The 17,032-nt window shown below is 38.0% G+C and overlaps 1 protein-coding gene and 1 long non-coding RNA gene across 47 annotated transcripts in view; both read left to right on the plus strand.

The window, feature by feature from the left end:
* The window catches only part of PPP1R12B (protein phosphatase 1 regulatory subunit 12B), a 247,708-nt gene that overhangs the window by 114,475 nt on the left and 116,201 nt on the right, over positions 1-17,032 (plus strand). The gene's annotated exons all lie outside the window — the stretch shown is intronic.
* On the plus strand, positions 766-2,212 carry LOC144341176 (uncharacterized). Its single transcript, XR_013417961.1, has 2 exons — positions 766-899; positions 1,026-2,212. It is a non-coding gene; the product is annotated as an uncharacterized LOC144341176 (long non-coding RNA).

Below are 17,032 nucleotides of genomic sequence, written 5' to 3' on the forward strand. Positions count from 1 at the left end.
AATCTAGTCTTCTAACCTGATAAAGGGAACTAGAGTATGATTCAGAATCCTTGCCCGGTTGTGCTGAAAATGGCTCATTGATCATTGACATGTAAATAAAATATAGTAATAGCTCAAGAATCCTTTGAGAACTAAATTTCTTTATAATGAAACTGACAGTGTTTAATAGAACACTTAGCATACAAAATTCATAAACATTGGGAAGCAAAACTGCAAGCTTAGCTCTATCTATGACAAAAATACACCTGCACAATGATTTTATTTGTCCTTGACAGTTGCTTGTTTTTCCATCATAATAGAATTCACCTTTGACCCTGCACTGCTCTCTAGGGTTACCATATCTCACTCTTCCCTTCACTGTTCATCTTGGCCTTCTATTCACTGTTCAAATATTGAAATAGAAATTCTACTCACCCCCTCAATCCAGTGAATTTTTTCTGGCAAAGGGCCCTGTAAACTTTCTAATTACAGATTCCTTAGTCACTTCATCTTTTACCTTGAATCCTGGCAATAATTATAATGTTGACTATTGCCTTCCTAAATTTTTGTTCTACCATAACCTCTCTGATAGTATTCTTTCCTGGCTCACTTCTACCTTTTCTGATTGCTCCTTCTTTGTGTTCTTTTTAGCCCTTTTTTTTCTGTGAACACCTTAGGTATTGTTCCTTAAGCTTCCTTCTTTTCTCTCCTTAGGACTCTCCCTAGCTGACCTCATCCACTCTGATTGCTGCAGCTAGCACTCAGATCTCTCTCTCTCCAGCTCAGACTTTTTTTTTTTTTTTTTTTTTTGAGTCTTGCTGTGTCACCCAGGCTGGAGTGCAGTGGCGCCATCTCGGCTCACTACAAGCTCCGCCTCCCAGGTTCACGCCATTCTGGGGCCTCAACCTCCCCAGCAGCTGGTACTACAGGTGCCCGCCGCCACGCCCGGCTAATTTTTTTGTATTTTTAGTAGAGACGAGGTTTCACCATGTTAGCCAGGATAGTCCTGATCTCCTGACCTCGCCGCCTGCCTCGGCCTCCCAAAGTGCTGGGATTACAGGCGTGAGCCACCACACCTGGCCCAGCTCAGACTTCTTTGCAGAAGTTCATTATACTACATGTAAAGAACTTACTTAGGACAGCCTGACTTCATGTAGGCACTCCGTAACAATAGCCATTTCTGGCTGTTACTTTATCTCCTTATTTCTTATTTCCTTTTCCCTTTATTTATTTATTTAAAGTAGTATTATAGGCATGTATTTCTGTAAGAGTTCTCAAGTCCTCTTTAGGAAGAGAGAATAAGCAAACAGGTAAACCAAATCTTTCTTTCCTCTAGCCTTAAAAAGGCAAGAGAAAGTCTCTGTTCTCACTTTCTTTTAGAAATCTCTTTGCTAATGGTCTTACATGTCACCCAACTGAGAACTTGGAAATCAAACTAGAAGGCTTTTCATTATTTACTTCTCATATTTAGTCTGTCACCAAGTCCTGTCTTTCATTCTCCTTCAGAATCCTTCAATTCCATCCTCTCCTCTCTCTGTTAACTCAGGCCCTCCTAACTGGGACCTTTGGCCTTCCTCTCCCCTGCCCCACCCCACCATTCCACCATCTACAGTGAAGCATTAGTGATCTTTCTAATATGCAAATCTCATCCAGTCACTCTCTCCTGCTTAAAATCTGAGAATGGTCCTGCAAGCAATGTTGTCCTCCCTTGTTTTCTAGAAAGTCTCTTATTCTCTTTAGATTCTGCCCAGATCACGCCCCCTGCAGCATTTTATTCCTGATACTCCTCAGATTTCCTCTCCAGAGCTATCTCTTTGTGGCATTTTTTTGTCTTAAATTTTAATTATCAGCACTTAGTATGTCCAACTCCCGTACAAGATCTTGCTTCAGAACAGACATTCATTTTCATATGTAGTATCTGGAACAGGTAAAGAAGTGGTGACTGGGCACGGTGGTTCATGCCTGTAATCCCAGCACTTTGGGAGGCTGAGGCGGGCGGATCACCTGAGATCAGGAGTTTGAGACTAGCCTAGCCAACATGGTTAAACCCCATCTCTACTAAAAGTACAAAAAATTAGCCAAGCATGGTGGTGCTCGCCTGTAGTCCTAGCTACTTGGGAGGCTGAGTCATTTGAAGCCAGGAGGCGGAGATTGCAGTGAGCTGAAATCGCACCATTGCACTCCAGCCTGGGTGACAGAGCGAGACTCTGTCTCAAAAAAAAAAGAAAAGAAAGGTAAAGTGGGAAAATGGTTGAATAGAATGAACAAAATAAGTGCATGAACCAATACACTATTGACCAGACTTTTAAAATGGTAAATAAATATGTAGGAAATTAGGGTCAACCCTAAAACAAAACTGAATAGCTCAGATTCTGAGTTTTATCCATAACGTTAATTCAGTTCAATAATTGTTTTAGAGTACCTAATAAAGAGTAGGCACAATGCTGAATTTTAATGATGTAATGATAAAGAGTAGTTCTTACCTTCCTAGAACTTCGAGAATGGTGGTTAGTTGTGGGTAGAATAGCACTTTTTTTGTTATAATCTACAGTTTAGTATAGTGGCCAACATCTGACTTAATGAGCTAAGACAGTTGCTGGTTTACATATTACTTTCTAGTGTGAGAAAAAGTCAATGTGTTTCTTCAACACTGAGTTTTAAAAATAACTGTTGGGTACTAGGCTTAGTACCTGGGTGATGAAATACAATAATCTGTACAACAAACTCTGTGACATGAGTTTACCTGTGTAACAAACCTGCAGCACGTGTACCCCTGAACTTAAATAAAAGTTAAAAAAAATTTTCCTTAGGCTAGGACTGGGGTGACCACTGAGTAGCATGAGTGAGGTTTGGAGGGTGACAGAATTGTTCTGTATCTTGATTATGGTGATGGTTATAAGACTTTATGCCTTTGTCAAAACTCACAGACCTATATGCTAAAAAGGGCAAATTTTACCATATGTAGACTTACCTCAGGAAACCTGACTCAAAAAAGAAAAAAAAAAAATGCCACTGAGTCTTAAAGAAATTTGATTCATCTGCAAAGTAGGGTAATTGGAAAGTGAAAATAATAGACTTATTTTAGAGGCTTTCTCTGAAGATAAATCTAATTTAGGTCTATTAGGGAGTTCTTTCTTTCTAGATCCTTTCGTTCATAATCTGAGCTAATGGAAAGTTCAGAAATCCCTGAAATTGCTAGCCAAATTTTGTGTATACGTAAGTGCTTTTTTAGGGGTAGGAGATTATATTTCTTATCTGATTGTTAAAGATGGGTTAGATTTCAATAAAGGTTAAGAACTGCAGGTCTAAGAGCTTTTCTGCTTCCCCAGGTACCCCCTTTTTCCCTACTGGAGGCCATCCTAGTGATTATAGGAGCTGGAGACCAATTTCTAGGAGTTGGTGAGAGTAGAAGAGTCTGAATCTACTGGTCGTAATAGAGAGAGTCCATGTATGCTAACACAGGTCTTTTCCTAATTGCCTACTTACACAAGTTAGAACTCCTTTTTCTACCACTTCTGACCTCTTTTCTCTCTCTTTGCCCCCTATGGCTGACCAGTTATTTTCTGGCATATTTAACTTCCTTTAGTATTTAGCATATACTGAGGAGTACCTGTGCTTTCTGTATCACTATCAACTATGGTAATAAAAAAAGTGTGAAATACAAATACATCTCTTTTATGTATATCTTACTGTTTGGAACAGTCCTTTAAATATTAATGATCATTTTTCCAAGTTAAAAGTTTCTAACCTTAACTTTTAAAAAATTTACAAAATTTTCCACAATAACTGTATTTTAAATAGAAAATAAAAATTGCACATATTCTCACCATCAGCAGTATCACTGCTAACATCTTTATATATTTTATTTATTTTGAGATCATGCTGTATACAGTTTTTTCTTTTAAAAAATTATTGGCCAGGTGCGGTGGCTTATGCCTATAATACTAGCACTTTGGGAGGCAGAGGTGGGAGGATCACTTGCACTCAGGAGTTCGAGACTAGCCTGGGCAGCATAGTGAGACCTCATCTCTACAGAGAATTATAAAGAAAAAAGAACTAGCCAGGCGTGGTAGCCTGTGCCTGTAATCCCAGCTACTCAAGTGACTGATGTGGGAGGATCACTTGAGCCCAGGAGGTCGAGGCTGTAGTGAGCTATGATCATGTCAGCTGTACTCCAGCCTGGGTGACAGAGCAACACCTCATCTCAAAAAACAACAACAAAAAATGAAAACAAAAAGTTACTAAATATTACAAACACCCAATCTATCCATCTTCTGGTCTGATCAAATCCCAATATTTTGCCATATTTGCTTCCGTTATTAAGAATAAAATATAGTTAAGCCCCTGTGTATCTCTCCTCAGTCTCATCCTTTGATTCTCTCCCTAAAATTAATCACTATCCTGAATTTGCTATTTATCATTCTCAAATTTTTATCACTATTATTCATTTGCATACTTATATAATCTTTTACATATTTTAATACTTTATATAAATGGTATAATCAGCACACATCATTCTGAAACTTGCTTTTGTCACTTAGCATTCTGTTTGTTCATTCTAAATGCTTATTTTAATCCATTATATAATTATACCACAGTTTGTTTTTGTTTTTTTCCTGTGCTGATGGACATTTAGGTATTTAGATCTTTTTTTTTTTTCTTCCCCTAATACTAATGATGCTGCTGTTTACATTCTTGTTCATGTTTCTTGACACAAACATGCAAGAGTTTCTCAACAGTATTTATTTCCAAATGGAATTTCCGGGTCTATAGGATAAGTGCATCTTCATTGGAGCATGATTGCTCTCCTGTTTACTCTCACCAGCAATGTACATGATTTTCTAATTCTTTACAGCTAGGTTAGACTTGAATTTTCTTTTTTTTTTTTTTTTTGCTGCTGCTTTTTTGGTAATCTAAGGAAGATAAAATCATTTATCATTTTAATTTGCATTTTGTTTTTATTACTAGTGAAACAACATTTTCTTTTATGTTTATATGCTTTCTGGTTTCCTTTTTTGTGAATTTCCTGATTATGTATTTTGTTGATTTTGTTGTTGTCATTAGGTTGGTTCTTTTTTAAAAAATGAGTAAAAGTTTTTTAATATATTCCAGATATAAATATTTTGGAACTTATGTATATGTAGTACTTTTTAGTTTGTCTTTTAATGTCTATAATATTTTATCACATGAATGTTCTTTAATTTATTTAACCATTCCCCTTATTGTTTGATATATAGGTTATTTCCATATACATTTTGTATGTTTAATTTCTTGGGCTATCTTGTTAAAGAAAAATAAGTGGTGGTGCTGAATTTGTCTTGGTCTGCTTTGCAGTAAATGATAAATATTTGAGACAGTTGGCCTGGTACAGCTGATGTGTATGAAGTAAAGCAGCACTCACTGGCCTTGTTGGTGCTTGAATCTGCCATTCTTACCATCAGTAACACTTGTTCTGACCAGGAACTAACTGTAGAGTGACCTACATAAGTAAAACATTGTTATTGTGAAAGTGGCTTTGGCACTTGAGGCTGATGTGTTTTTAATGAAACAAATATTCAGATGGAAAAGAATTAAAGGCCGGGCGCGGTGGCTCAAGCCTGTAATCCCAGCACTTTAGGAGGCCGAGACGGGCGGATCACGAGGTCAGGAGATCGAGACCATCCTGGCGAACACGGTGAAACCCCGTCTCTACTAAAAAATACAAAAAAACTAGCCGGGCGAGGTGGCGGGCGCCTGTAGTCCCAGCAACTCGGGAGGCCGAGGCAGGAGAATGGCGTAAACCCGGGAGGCAGAGCTTGCAGTGAGCTGAGATCCGGCCACCGCACTTCAGCCTGGGCGACAGAGCAAGACTCCGTCTCAAAAAAAAAAAAAAAAAAAGAATTAAAGATGATATAGTAGTTATCTAAGGTAGGTCACAGAAACACTAGACTCACACTTTCTCTAAAGCAAAAGGACTTCTCTGAGCCATAGCTTGGTGATATATAACTTAAGAGTCTAGAGCAGGGATCAGCAAACATTTTCTGCAAAGGACCAGATAGTAAATATTTTAGACTTTTCAAGCCACATTGCTTCTGTTGCAGCTGCTCCCTTCTGCTGGCGTAGCACAGCAAGCAGTAGTCATACAGCCTTGCCCATTCATTTATGTGTTGTCTATAACTGCTTTGGCCTCACAACAGAGCTGTTGAGTAGGCCTGCAAAACCTAAAAGATTTACTGTTTGACCCTTTACAGACAAAATTTGCTGACTTCAACTTCTGCAAACTCAGCACTCTTGACATTTGGGGCCAGTTAATTATAGGTCTCAATTCAAGAAATGCTTAGTTTGGCTGAGGGAAATTCTTTCTTAAAAAATTCTTAATGGAATTGTAGCTTTGATTCCTTGCTTAAACGTCAGCTCTGATCTCAGTGTTAAATTAGAGAGGCCAAAAATGACACATGAGCATTTGAATGCAGTTGCCCTAAACTGTGAAATCAGATCATATTTTGATATGTGACACATATTAGATCTAGAAATCTTCCTGATCTGTAGCTAGCTTATCAAATTGAGTGGTATGTACACTCTTTCTCTATCTAGGTTTAACCCATTTATAGCAGATATGAAATTTGTTCCTGCATTTCTGTGTGTCAGGTGTTCCTTTTTTATCTATCTCTTCACAGCTGTTGGCATTTGCCAGCTGGCTATGCCTGATCCTCAAGTGAGGCAGTATTTACAGCTCAGTTGGATGGATGCAGCAACTAGGGTAGCTCAAGGGCAGATGAAATAGGATCCAGAATGAGAATGCTGCATCTCTCTTTGCTCTGTCTTCTTTCACATGAGGAAGAATTTCTCTTTCTCCCGTCCCTGTCAGATGAGAAGTAGTATTGATTGGTTTGGTACAGTGTATAAAACATGCATCTAATGGAATGTTATTTTGGGAACTATTAGCAGCATTGGCTCTGCCGAGGCCCAAGATTTTGCCTTCTTTCCGTTTTCTCCTCCCCTTCCTTCTCCTCCTCCTTAGTAGCAGCTCCTTAGCAAATTACAAGCTTTGCCTCTGGCTTGCTGTATAGCAGTGGCAGTGCAAGCCTTTTCCAGTTTCCAAGGGAGACCGGGTGCTGAGACTGCAGTCTTTCCCAGCAGCCACTTACCTTTCTTGCTATTCGTTTCCACGCGTCTCTTGACCTTCGTTCTGCTATGCAGGCCTGCTCGAGGAGGTAACAGCCTGTTTTCTTGGAGCTCTCTTTGTCAAAGGGGACAGAGGGAAAGTAGGGTGGTACAGGGTAAGGCATACAGAGACAGCAGAGTATAAATGCTGCAATTGGGAAAAAGTAGCTCTAAAGTGTGCTGTATCTGTGAGCTTGTTCCTATTTGCTGTATCTATAGAACTGTTTGTAAAGGTGGGAACCCCAACACTATCGTACTACCTAAAGTACCACATATAAAAATGTAAGATTACTGTAATACTGCCTCCAGGAAGCATAGGAGAAAAATGAGAACTTTGAGAAGAAAATGGAATCAATTGCTTTTAAACTTAGCTGACTAACAAATTGCTTTTTTTTTTTTTTTGGGAGACAGAGTCCCACTCTGTCTCCCAGGATGGAGTGCAGTGGCGTGATCTCACTGCAACCTCTGCCTCCCAGGTTCAAGTGATTCTCGTGCCTCAACCTCCCCAGTAGCTAGGATTACAGGTGTAGGCCACTATGCAATTTTTTCTATTTTTAGTAGAGACAGAGTTTCACTGTGTTGGCCAGGATGATCTCGAACTCCTGGTCTCGGGTAATCCGCCCACCTCGGCCTCCTAAAATGCTGGAATTATAGGCATGAGCCACTGCGCCCAGCCACAAATTGCATTCTTGATGAAATTTTGTTAAGTTTATGTTTTGTGAGTTGGATCTGGCTTTCAGGTTTGAGGAGAGGGCTTGGTAATACTGTCTTTTAATTGGGTTATTGGGACTTCTGGAGCTGTGATGTGCAGTATGGTAATCAGTAGCCATGTGTGGCTACTCAAATTTAAATAATTAAAATTAAATTTAAAATTTAGTTCCTCTTTTAAGTGCTCAGTGACCACATGTGACTAGTGGCAACCATATTGGGCTGTGCAGGTATACAACATTTCCATTATCACACAAAGTTCTGTTGGACAGTACTAAAGAAGGTAACCTATGAAATATAAAAAATTTAGTATTTGGCCAGACTGAGGAATAGACATTTTAGTGAGGAGACTTAGAGGCTGTTTGTTCAGAATCAGCATAAATATGGATTCACCATGGTTTAAAGCTAAATGAGGTCTTTCAAATTTTAGATTTACCCCTTTATTTTACAGATGAAGAAACTAGAGTTCCAAGAGATTAAGTGATTCTCTTAAGATCAAACAAGTAATTAACGACAGAGCTAAAACTAGAACCCAGGTACTTGTTCTTTCTATTGTACCATAGTATTAGCCTCCCCTTCCCGATTAGAAACAGCAAGGAAAATTTGAACTAAAATTTACCTCATAGGGTCCTAGCAACTGTAGAGTCAACTGCATCCTGCAAAGAAGAATTTATCCCTAATATTTTTAACGTTTGTAGTTTGTTCATGGCAGTCTTATAGCATGTTGATGGAAATTTCTAGAAATGTAAAAATCATACTTTCCCAAGAATGGAGTGTTGATTACGACAGACTTTTGGGAAATGTCAGAGGATGCTAGGAGAAGTTTACTGCAAGACATTGTTATCCATTAGTTCCCAATATTGCAGGATTTGGAAGAAGAAATGTCTTGCTACATAAATCTACATAGCTAGAATACCATGGTACTGAGTGGAGGAAACAGTGTTCATTGTGGTGCAATATAAGAAAAGCTATACCCGAAGAAGGAGAACATGGTTAAAATCCCTTTAGGTATATAACATTGTTACCTTGGGTGTTTTAGCATCTCCTTAGGCCTTTGTTGACTCGTCTGTAAAATAGGAATACATTTTTTGTGTCTACCTGAAGTCTTAAAATTAGATCAAATGACATCTTGAAGTCACAAAGTCTGTAGGCATAGGTCTGTGATTCCCATTGTCTCCCTAAGTCTGCCCCCCTGCCCCCGCCCCCAGTAGCTATCCATATATACTTCCATGTTGATATCAAAGAAGGTTTTTTTGGGATCTCCGAAAAACTTCTGTTGATGTGATCTTATATTAATACACACATATTGGCTGCGCATGGTGGCTCATGCCTGTAATCGTAGCACTTTGAGAGGCTGAGCCGGGCAGATCACCTGAGGTCAAGAGTTCGAGACCAGTCTCGCCAACATGGTGAAACTCCGTCTTCTCTACTAAAAAATGCAAAAATTAGCTGAGTATGGTGGCATGTGCCTGTAGTCCCAGCTACTAGGGAGGCTGAGGCGGGAGGATTGCTTGAACCCAGGAGGTGGAGGTTGCGTTGAGCCCAAGATCGTGCCATTGCACTCCAGCTTGGGCAACAGAGTGAGACTCTGTCTCAAAAAAAAAAAAAAAAAGGATATAGTTCAATGAATGATAAACTATCTTGTAAGACCATTAGATATTCTGTAATTAATGACCACAGCATCCTCAGTGGTCGGTATTAGACATATACTATAAAATATTTATATAGTATGTCTTTAACAATGTTTTTTATATATTATAAGCTATATAATATGTAAATATAGTAAATTTCTATGGTTGAGCTGTGGTGGCTTACCCTGTAATCCCATCACTTTGGGAGGCTGAGGCAGGGGGATCACTTGAGGTCAGGAGTTTGACATCAGCCTGGCCAACATGGTGGAAACCCCATCTCTACTAAAAATACCAAAATTATCTGGGCCTGGTGGCACATGCCTGTAGTCCCAGCTACTCGGGAGGCTGAGGCAGGAGAATCACTTGAACCTGGGAGGCAGAGGTTGCAGTGAGCTGAGATCATGCCGTTGCACTCCAGCCTGGGCGACATAGCAAGATTCTGTCTCAAAAAAAAAAAAAAAAAAAAATTTTTTTAAATAAGATATATACTATAAGAGACATCTATAAAAGCTATATACTCAACTTAGTTCCTTTCCTGTTTGGAGTGAACATATTTAAATACCATTCCCTCCTCAACAGATTTGAGGTATAGAACTCTAAAGCTACTTCAAAACCCAATTTCCTTCTGGATTCCAGACAAAATTTGTTATCATTCTAGAGAAAGCAGCGTTGTTCTGTCCTTGGAAATTATGGTTATTTCTTTTTCATTCTTCTACTTGGAGTAGTTTTATTTTACTTAGATAACCCTATGAACCTTCATGGAGAATATTTCAAGAGAATTAAGACCTCTTCCAAATGAATTAGCCATACCTGGTAAAAATAATTAAGGGGAACTCTTTGATTAAGATGTGATGAATATTGTAGCACACCTATCCTTTCTTTATTTTCCAAGTTATTACTGATGAGCTTTTAATATGACAATGAAAATAATGTAGTAGTAAGAGTGTTGGTAGTGATGATAGTAGTTCTGGTCATGGTAGTAGCAGCAAACGTGTGCCAGGTTCTATTCTAAGTGCCTTACATGGGTTTGCATTTAATCTTCACAATTCTATTAATATATCTGTATATATCTATTACAACTGCTCATATCTTCATTGTATAAGAAACTTAGGTGTAGAGTGCTTAAATAATTTATCCACAGTCACCTACCAAGTATGTTGAGAAGCCATGGTACAAACAGGCAGTATGATTTTTATGCCAGGGTACTTTATCACTACATTATACCTGTCAAAAGGTAGTTTAGGTCTTTTATTATTTATTGTGACTTTTAAAATATTCACTGGTGATTTGCTGGATGTTTTGTACAACTTCCTTTTTCTCTTTTTTTTTTTTTTTTGAGACAGGCTCTTACTCTGTCACCCTGGGTTAGAGTGCAGTGGTATAATCATGGATTACTGCAGCCTTGACTTCCTGGGCTTAAGTAATTCTCCCAAAACAACTTCTTGAGACAGAATTTGCCCATTTATAGTGTGTGAAGGGGCAGTGTAAACTTTAGAGGCAAAGTACAAAGTATATCTGTGAAGTCATGCTTAATTCTCTGTAATCAATTATTTGAATGCCACTGATTGTGTAATCTCAATATCATAACAAATACAAATAAAAATTATTCCTGCCCTCTAGGAAACATAGTAGGTAGAGATGGTAATAAAAGGACTTTGGCATCTGAATTCCTTCCCATGCTACTAGACTGCGAGTGTTAGCCTAGTTTTATCTGGATGCCAGAAGGTGAGGGGACAGATGAGAAGCCATGGCTTCCATTATTTTTATTTCTGTTTTGTGAGACTATATCTGTCTTTGCATGGCGATGAAGAATCCTGTAGCATTCAGATTCATGGATGGCTGCAATGCTTCTCAGAAAAATCAAGGAGTGTGGAGTGTGGGCTTGCTCTACCTAGGGGTCAGCAATATTTTTCTACAAAGGGCCACACAGTGATTATTTTGGCCTTTGCAGGCCATGTTGTCTCTGTTGCAGTTACTAAACTCTGCTCTGTGATTCCAATAAAACTCTATTTACAAAAATGTTGCAGGCCAGATTTGGCCCAAGATCATAGTTTGCTGACCACTGGTCTAGATTTTAGAAAGTGTTACAGAAGGACCTAGTCTCTACTGAAAACGTAGTATGTCCTCAACGTAGTTATAAGTTAGGCACGTTACTTCCATGATCCTTGGAGTGTCCATCTGAGATAAAGAAAAATTAATGAAAATGTTCCTTCAAAAACATTTACAGTTCAAGTACTGGAATTTATGGGTTTTGTTTTTATATATTTTTTCTTAAATAGTAAAACTCTCATATATTGACACAGGTTACAGAATATATGTGTGATATTCATAGTATATAGTTTTTTTATAGTTTTATAGTTTATGAAAAACTATATATAGTTTGTATAGTATATACATACAATCTGGACTTACATGCAGCAAAATAAAAATGGGATTATCTCCATGTGATAAAATTTTAGTTGATTTTTGTTTTCATATTTTTGTCTGTTTCTTACCCCTGGGAAAAAGTGTGATTTCACATGTGTGATTTCAAATATTTAAGATTCCAAGTCAGGTAAAATCCTCCTGATCTTACCTACCAGGTTTTTACGGGATATTTCTCTCATTCAAAAAAGACTCTAGAGTAGGCAGTAGGATAAGGGAGTTTGAATGCTTTTTCTTTCACTGTGCCTTCTATCCTATATGCAAAGAAGAGATAAAGGTCAAGAATTCAGTATAATAGTGATACTGTATGTTTTACAGGTAGTAATAACATGTAAGTAGGTTTGCTGGTAATCCAGACAGAACTTCATGGGAAGTTAGTTCTCACCAATTCCAATATCTGGACTACAGCTTTAGTTTTGGGACTTAATTTTTTTAGTTCACTCAGAGGAGAGGAATTTATTAAGGAAATACTCAAACCTACTTAGACTATAGTGTATTAACACATGTATTGGAATTCCAATTTACTAATTTATATTGAGGGAAAAAATATGAGTATTAAAAACATTGTCTGGTTGGGGACTTCTGCTTCAGTCTGTGGCATATTTTGTTTTATGTAAAATCTGCCACTGAGAATAACTTGAAAAAACTGGATAAATATAAGAAAAAAGTTTTTGAAGGTACTTGAGAGTTATGAAGCAAGTGAGAACTTGAGAGATCAAGATCCTGGAGAGAAGGAAACTTTAAAAGGGTAAACACAACATTTGGCTCTACTTTTCCCCTTGAGGTATTTGCTGATTAGTAAAGCAGTGGCTATAAACCTGAGAAACTGAACAAGATTTTGGTAATCTCATGGGACTCGGGGAACGATCGGAGTTCAGAAAGAGAGCCCAGCAGATACCCCAGACTTTGACTTAGAACCACTGAAGGGCTACATTCTAAGGGCTTACCAGAAATTGACCAGCCCTTGAAAAGACTGAAGCCTAGCTTCCAATCAGCTGAGTCTCAAAGTGGATTAAGGTACTTCGCCTTAGTCTCCTGGTTCTTAAAGTGTGGTGCCCAGACCAGCAGTATCATCTGAACTAATTAGAAATGCAAATTCTCAGACCCCTACACCAGACCTGCTTAATCAGGACCTCTGGTGGTGAGGTACTCAGAAATTTGTATTGCATAAGCCCTCAAAGTGGTTCTGATACAAGTGAAAGTTTAAGAACCACTTCCTTAGCCTCACTGCCAGGGGGAAAGAATATCCTCTCTGAAGGGTAGCAACAACAGAGTCATGAGTTATCACTCACTACTTTTTTTTTTAATTAAATATGCCTGATGTTAATTTAAAAATTAGCATACATACCAAGAAATAAGAGTTACCAAAAGACCAAAAGAAAAACAGACAATAGGAACAGGTCCGGATACTGATATTATCAGACATGGACTTTAAAATAATTGTGATTAATATGTTCCAGAAAATAGATAAGAAGTGGAGATTTTCACCAGAGAACTGCAATCTATTAAAAACAATCAACTGGAAATTCTAGAAACAAAAAATCACTGAAATCAAGAAACTCAGTTGGTGAGTTTGCAGTAGTAGACCAGCTAAAGAAATGATTAGTGAACTGAAAGATTGGACAGTAGGAAATATCTAGAATGAAGCACAGAGAGATAAAAGGATGGAAAATACAGAAAAAGCATGATAAATCAGTAGAACATGGCCAGTAAGCTCTAACATAAGTGTTTGGAGTCCTAAGAGAAGACAGGAACTAGCTTCATTTTTCACAGAACACTGTTTTTACTTCAAAGCGTTACTGATGGTCAAACAATGGTTATTCACACCTGAGTAATTTGGCAGACATTTTCTTGAAAATAAAGTCAACCGGTTGAGTATTTGTTGCCAATTGAAAATTTAAACTTTCAAGCAGAAATTAGAATTTTAGAAAACTTATATGCCACCATGAGTAATATTATTGACAGCTTCCCAATATTTGAAGTTCTAAGATCAAAGGTGATATTAAATAATTTATTTTTACTATTATTATATAATGTAGTATGTCAATACTGGGAAGATCTGCTTAATGCAGCAATATTTTACAAATGCACCAATATTTTACAAATGACTAATGAAGATATGTTACAAAATCATGCATGACTAAGAAGATTCTTTGAAAGTACAGATAGACCAAAGGATTTCAATGTAACAGAATATGAAAAATCTATTAATATGTTTTAGAGCAGTGTTCCCCAACCTTTTTGGCACTAGGGACTGGTTTCATGGAAGACAATTTTTCCACAGACTGGTGGAAGCATTAGGTGTCGGGGATGGTGATGGTTTTGGGACAAAACTGTTCTACTGCAGATCATCAGGCATTAGTTAGATTCTCATAAGGCATGCACAACCTAGATTCCTGGCACGGGCAGATCACAATAGGGTTCACGTCCCTGTGAGAATCTAATGCCACGGCTGATCTGACAGGGGGCAGAGCTCAGGCATTAATGCTCACTCGCTCACCTCCTGCTGTACGGCCTGGTCTGCTGGTCACCTCCTGCTGTACGGCCTGGTCGGTACTGGTCTGCGGCCCGGGGGTTGGGGACCCCTGTTTTATAGTACACATTGTAACTAACCACCACTTGTGTTGGTGTATCATCAAAGAAAAATATCTCTCAATTATCTGAGAAAGCTATCACAATACTGCTCGCTTTTCCAACTATTTGTGCAAGACTAGATATTCTTTATATATTTTAACCAAAACAATATATTGACTGTCTTCTATTAAGCCAACATTGAAGAAATTTATAAAAATGTAAAACAATGCCACTCTTATAATTTTTTGTTTTGGAAGATATAGTTTTTTTAATAAAAAATAATATTGATGTTAAAATGTATTAGGGCTATTATTTTCATTTTTATTTTTAAATTTATTTGACATATAACTATATATTTATGGAAGTACAGTTTGATGTTTTGATACATAGCTATGCTGTATAATGATCTAATCAGAGTAGTTAGTATATTCATCATCCATGCATTTATCATTTTCTCGTCGTAAGAACATTCAAGCCGGGCGCGGTGGCTCAAGCCTGTAATCCCAGCACTTTGGGTGGCCGAGACGGGCGGATCACGAGGTCAGGAGTCGAGACCATCCTGGCTAACACGGTGAAACCCCGTCTCTACTAAGAAATACAAAAAAACTAGCCGGGCGGGCGAGGTGGCGGGCGCCTGTAGTCCCAGCTACTCGGGAGGTTGAGGCAGGAGAATGGCGTAAAGCCGGGAGGCGGAGCTTGCAGTGAGCTGAGATCCAGCCACTGCACTCCAGCCTGGACGACGGAGCGAGACTCCGTCTCAAAAAAAAAAAAAAAAAAATTCAAAAGCATCTATTTTACCTATTTTGTAATATACAATATTTTGCTGTTAACCGTAGTCACCTCACTGTGCAATAGAACGTCAGAATTTATTCCTCCTAATTATAACTTTGAACCATGAACCAACCTCTCCCCATCCTTCTCTCACCTCTTCCCTCCCCAGTCTCTGGTAACCACTGTTCTACTCCGATTTTATGATATCAACTCCCCCCACCTTTTTTTAGATTGCACATGTTAGTGAGGTCATGCGGTATATTTTTTTCTGTGTCTGGCTTATTTCACTTAACCTGATACTCTCCAGATTCATCCATGTTGTTGCAAATGACAAAATTTTATTCTTTTTTCTTAATGGATGGATACTGTTCCATTCTGGATATACACATTTTCTTTACACATTCTTCCATTTTTGAGGACTCGATTCCATATTTTTGTTAATGTAAATAGTGCTGCCATAAACATGGTAGTGCAGATAACTCTTCAATATACTAATTTCCTTTCCTTTGGATGTATACACAGTAGCAGGATTGTTGAATCATATGGTAGTTCTATTTTTAAGTTTTAAAGGAACCTCCATACTGTTTTCCACAATGGCTGTACTAGCTTACAGTCCCACCAACTTGTGTAAGTGTTCACTTTTCTTCACATCCCTGCCAAAACTGGTTTTCTTTTGTCTTTTTGATAATAGTCATTCCAAGTGGTGTGAAATGGTACCTCATTGTGGTTTTGATTTTTATTTCCCTGATGGTTTGTGATGTTGACCATTTTTTCTTATACTCATTAGCCATTTGTATGACTTCTTTTGAGAAGTAAATGTCTATTAAGGTCTTTTGCCCATTTTTAAAATCAGGTTTTTGTTTTTTTGTTTTGTTTGCTGCTGAGTTCCTTATATATTCTGGATATTAACTCCTTGTCAGATGTATAGTTTGCAAATTTTCTTTCCCATCCTTTAGGTTTTCTGTTTACTCTGTTTAATACTTTCCTTTGCTATGCAAAAGCTTTTTAGTTTGTTGCAATCTCATTTGTCTATTTTTGTTTTTGTTTCCTATGCTTTTGAGGTCTTATTTAAAATATCCTAGTTTAGCCCAATGTCATGAAGCATTTCTCCTATGTTATCTTCTAGTAGTTCCATAGTTTTGGGTTTCCATGTTAAGTCTTTAATCTACTTTGAATTGATTCCTGTATGTGGTGAGAGGTAGGGATTTAGTCTCATTCTTCTGCATGTGGATGTCCCACTTTCCCAGCAGCATTTATTGAAGAAACAGTTTCTCCCCTAATGTGTGTTCTTGGCACCTTTGTCAAAAATCAGTTGACTTTAGGTGTGTGAATTTATTTCTGGGCTTCCTATTCTGTTCCATTGGTCTATGTGTCTGTTTTTATGCCAGTACCATTCTGTTTTTGTTATTACACATTTGTAGTATATTTTTAAGTCATGTAGTGTGATGCCTCCAGCTTTTTTGGCTATTCATTTTTTTTCTGGTTCATGTGAATTTTAGGATTTTGTTTTATTTCTGTGAAGACACCATTTGTGTGTGTGTGTGTGTGTGTGTGGTTTTGTTTTTGTTTTTGTTTTTGTTTTATGGAGTCTTGCTGTGTCGCCCAGGCAAGAATGCAGTGGTGCAATCTTGGCTAAGATGTTAACAAGAAATTACAAAAGATAGAGAACAAGAAAGATAAATCTATAGAAGAGCTTCTAAGAGAAGCCCAAAAAGTATATGTAAAAAGAGAGAAGGACTGACAGAGGGAACAGAAGAAGTCTATGCCCAAAATCCCAGTGAGTAGTTTGGCGGGAAATACGG

The sequence above is a fragment of the Macaca mulatta genome, chromosome 1 (assembly GCF_049350105.2).
Source record: "Macaca mulatta isolate MMU2019108-1 chromosome 1, T2T-MMU8v2.0, whole genome shotgun sequence".
Classification (NCBI taxonomy): Eukaryota; Metazoa; Chordata; class Mammalia; order Primates; family Cercopithecidae; genus Macaca; species Macaca mulatta.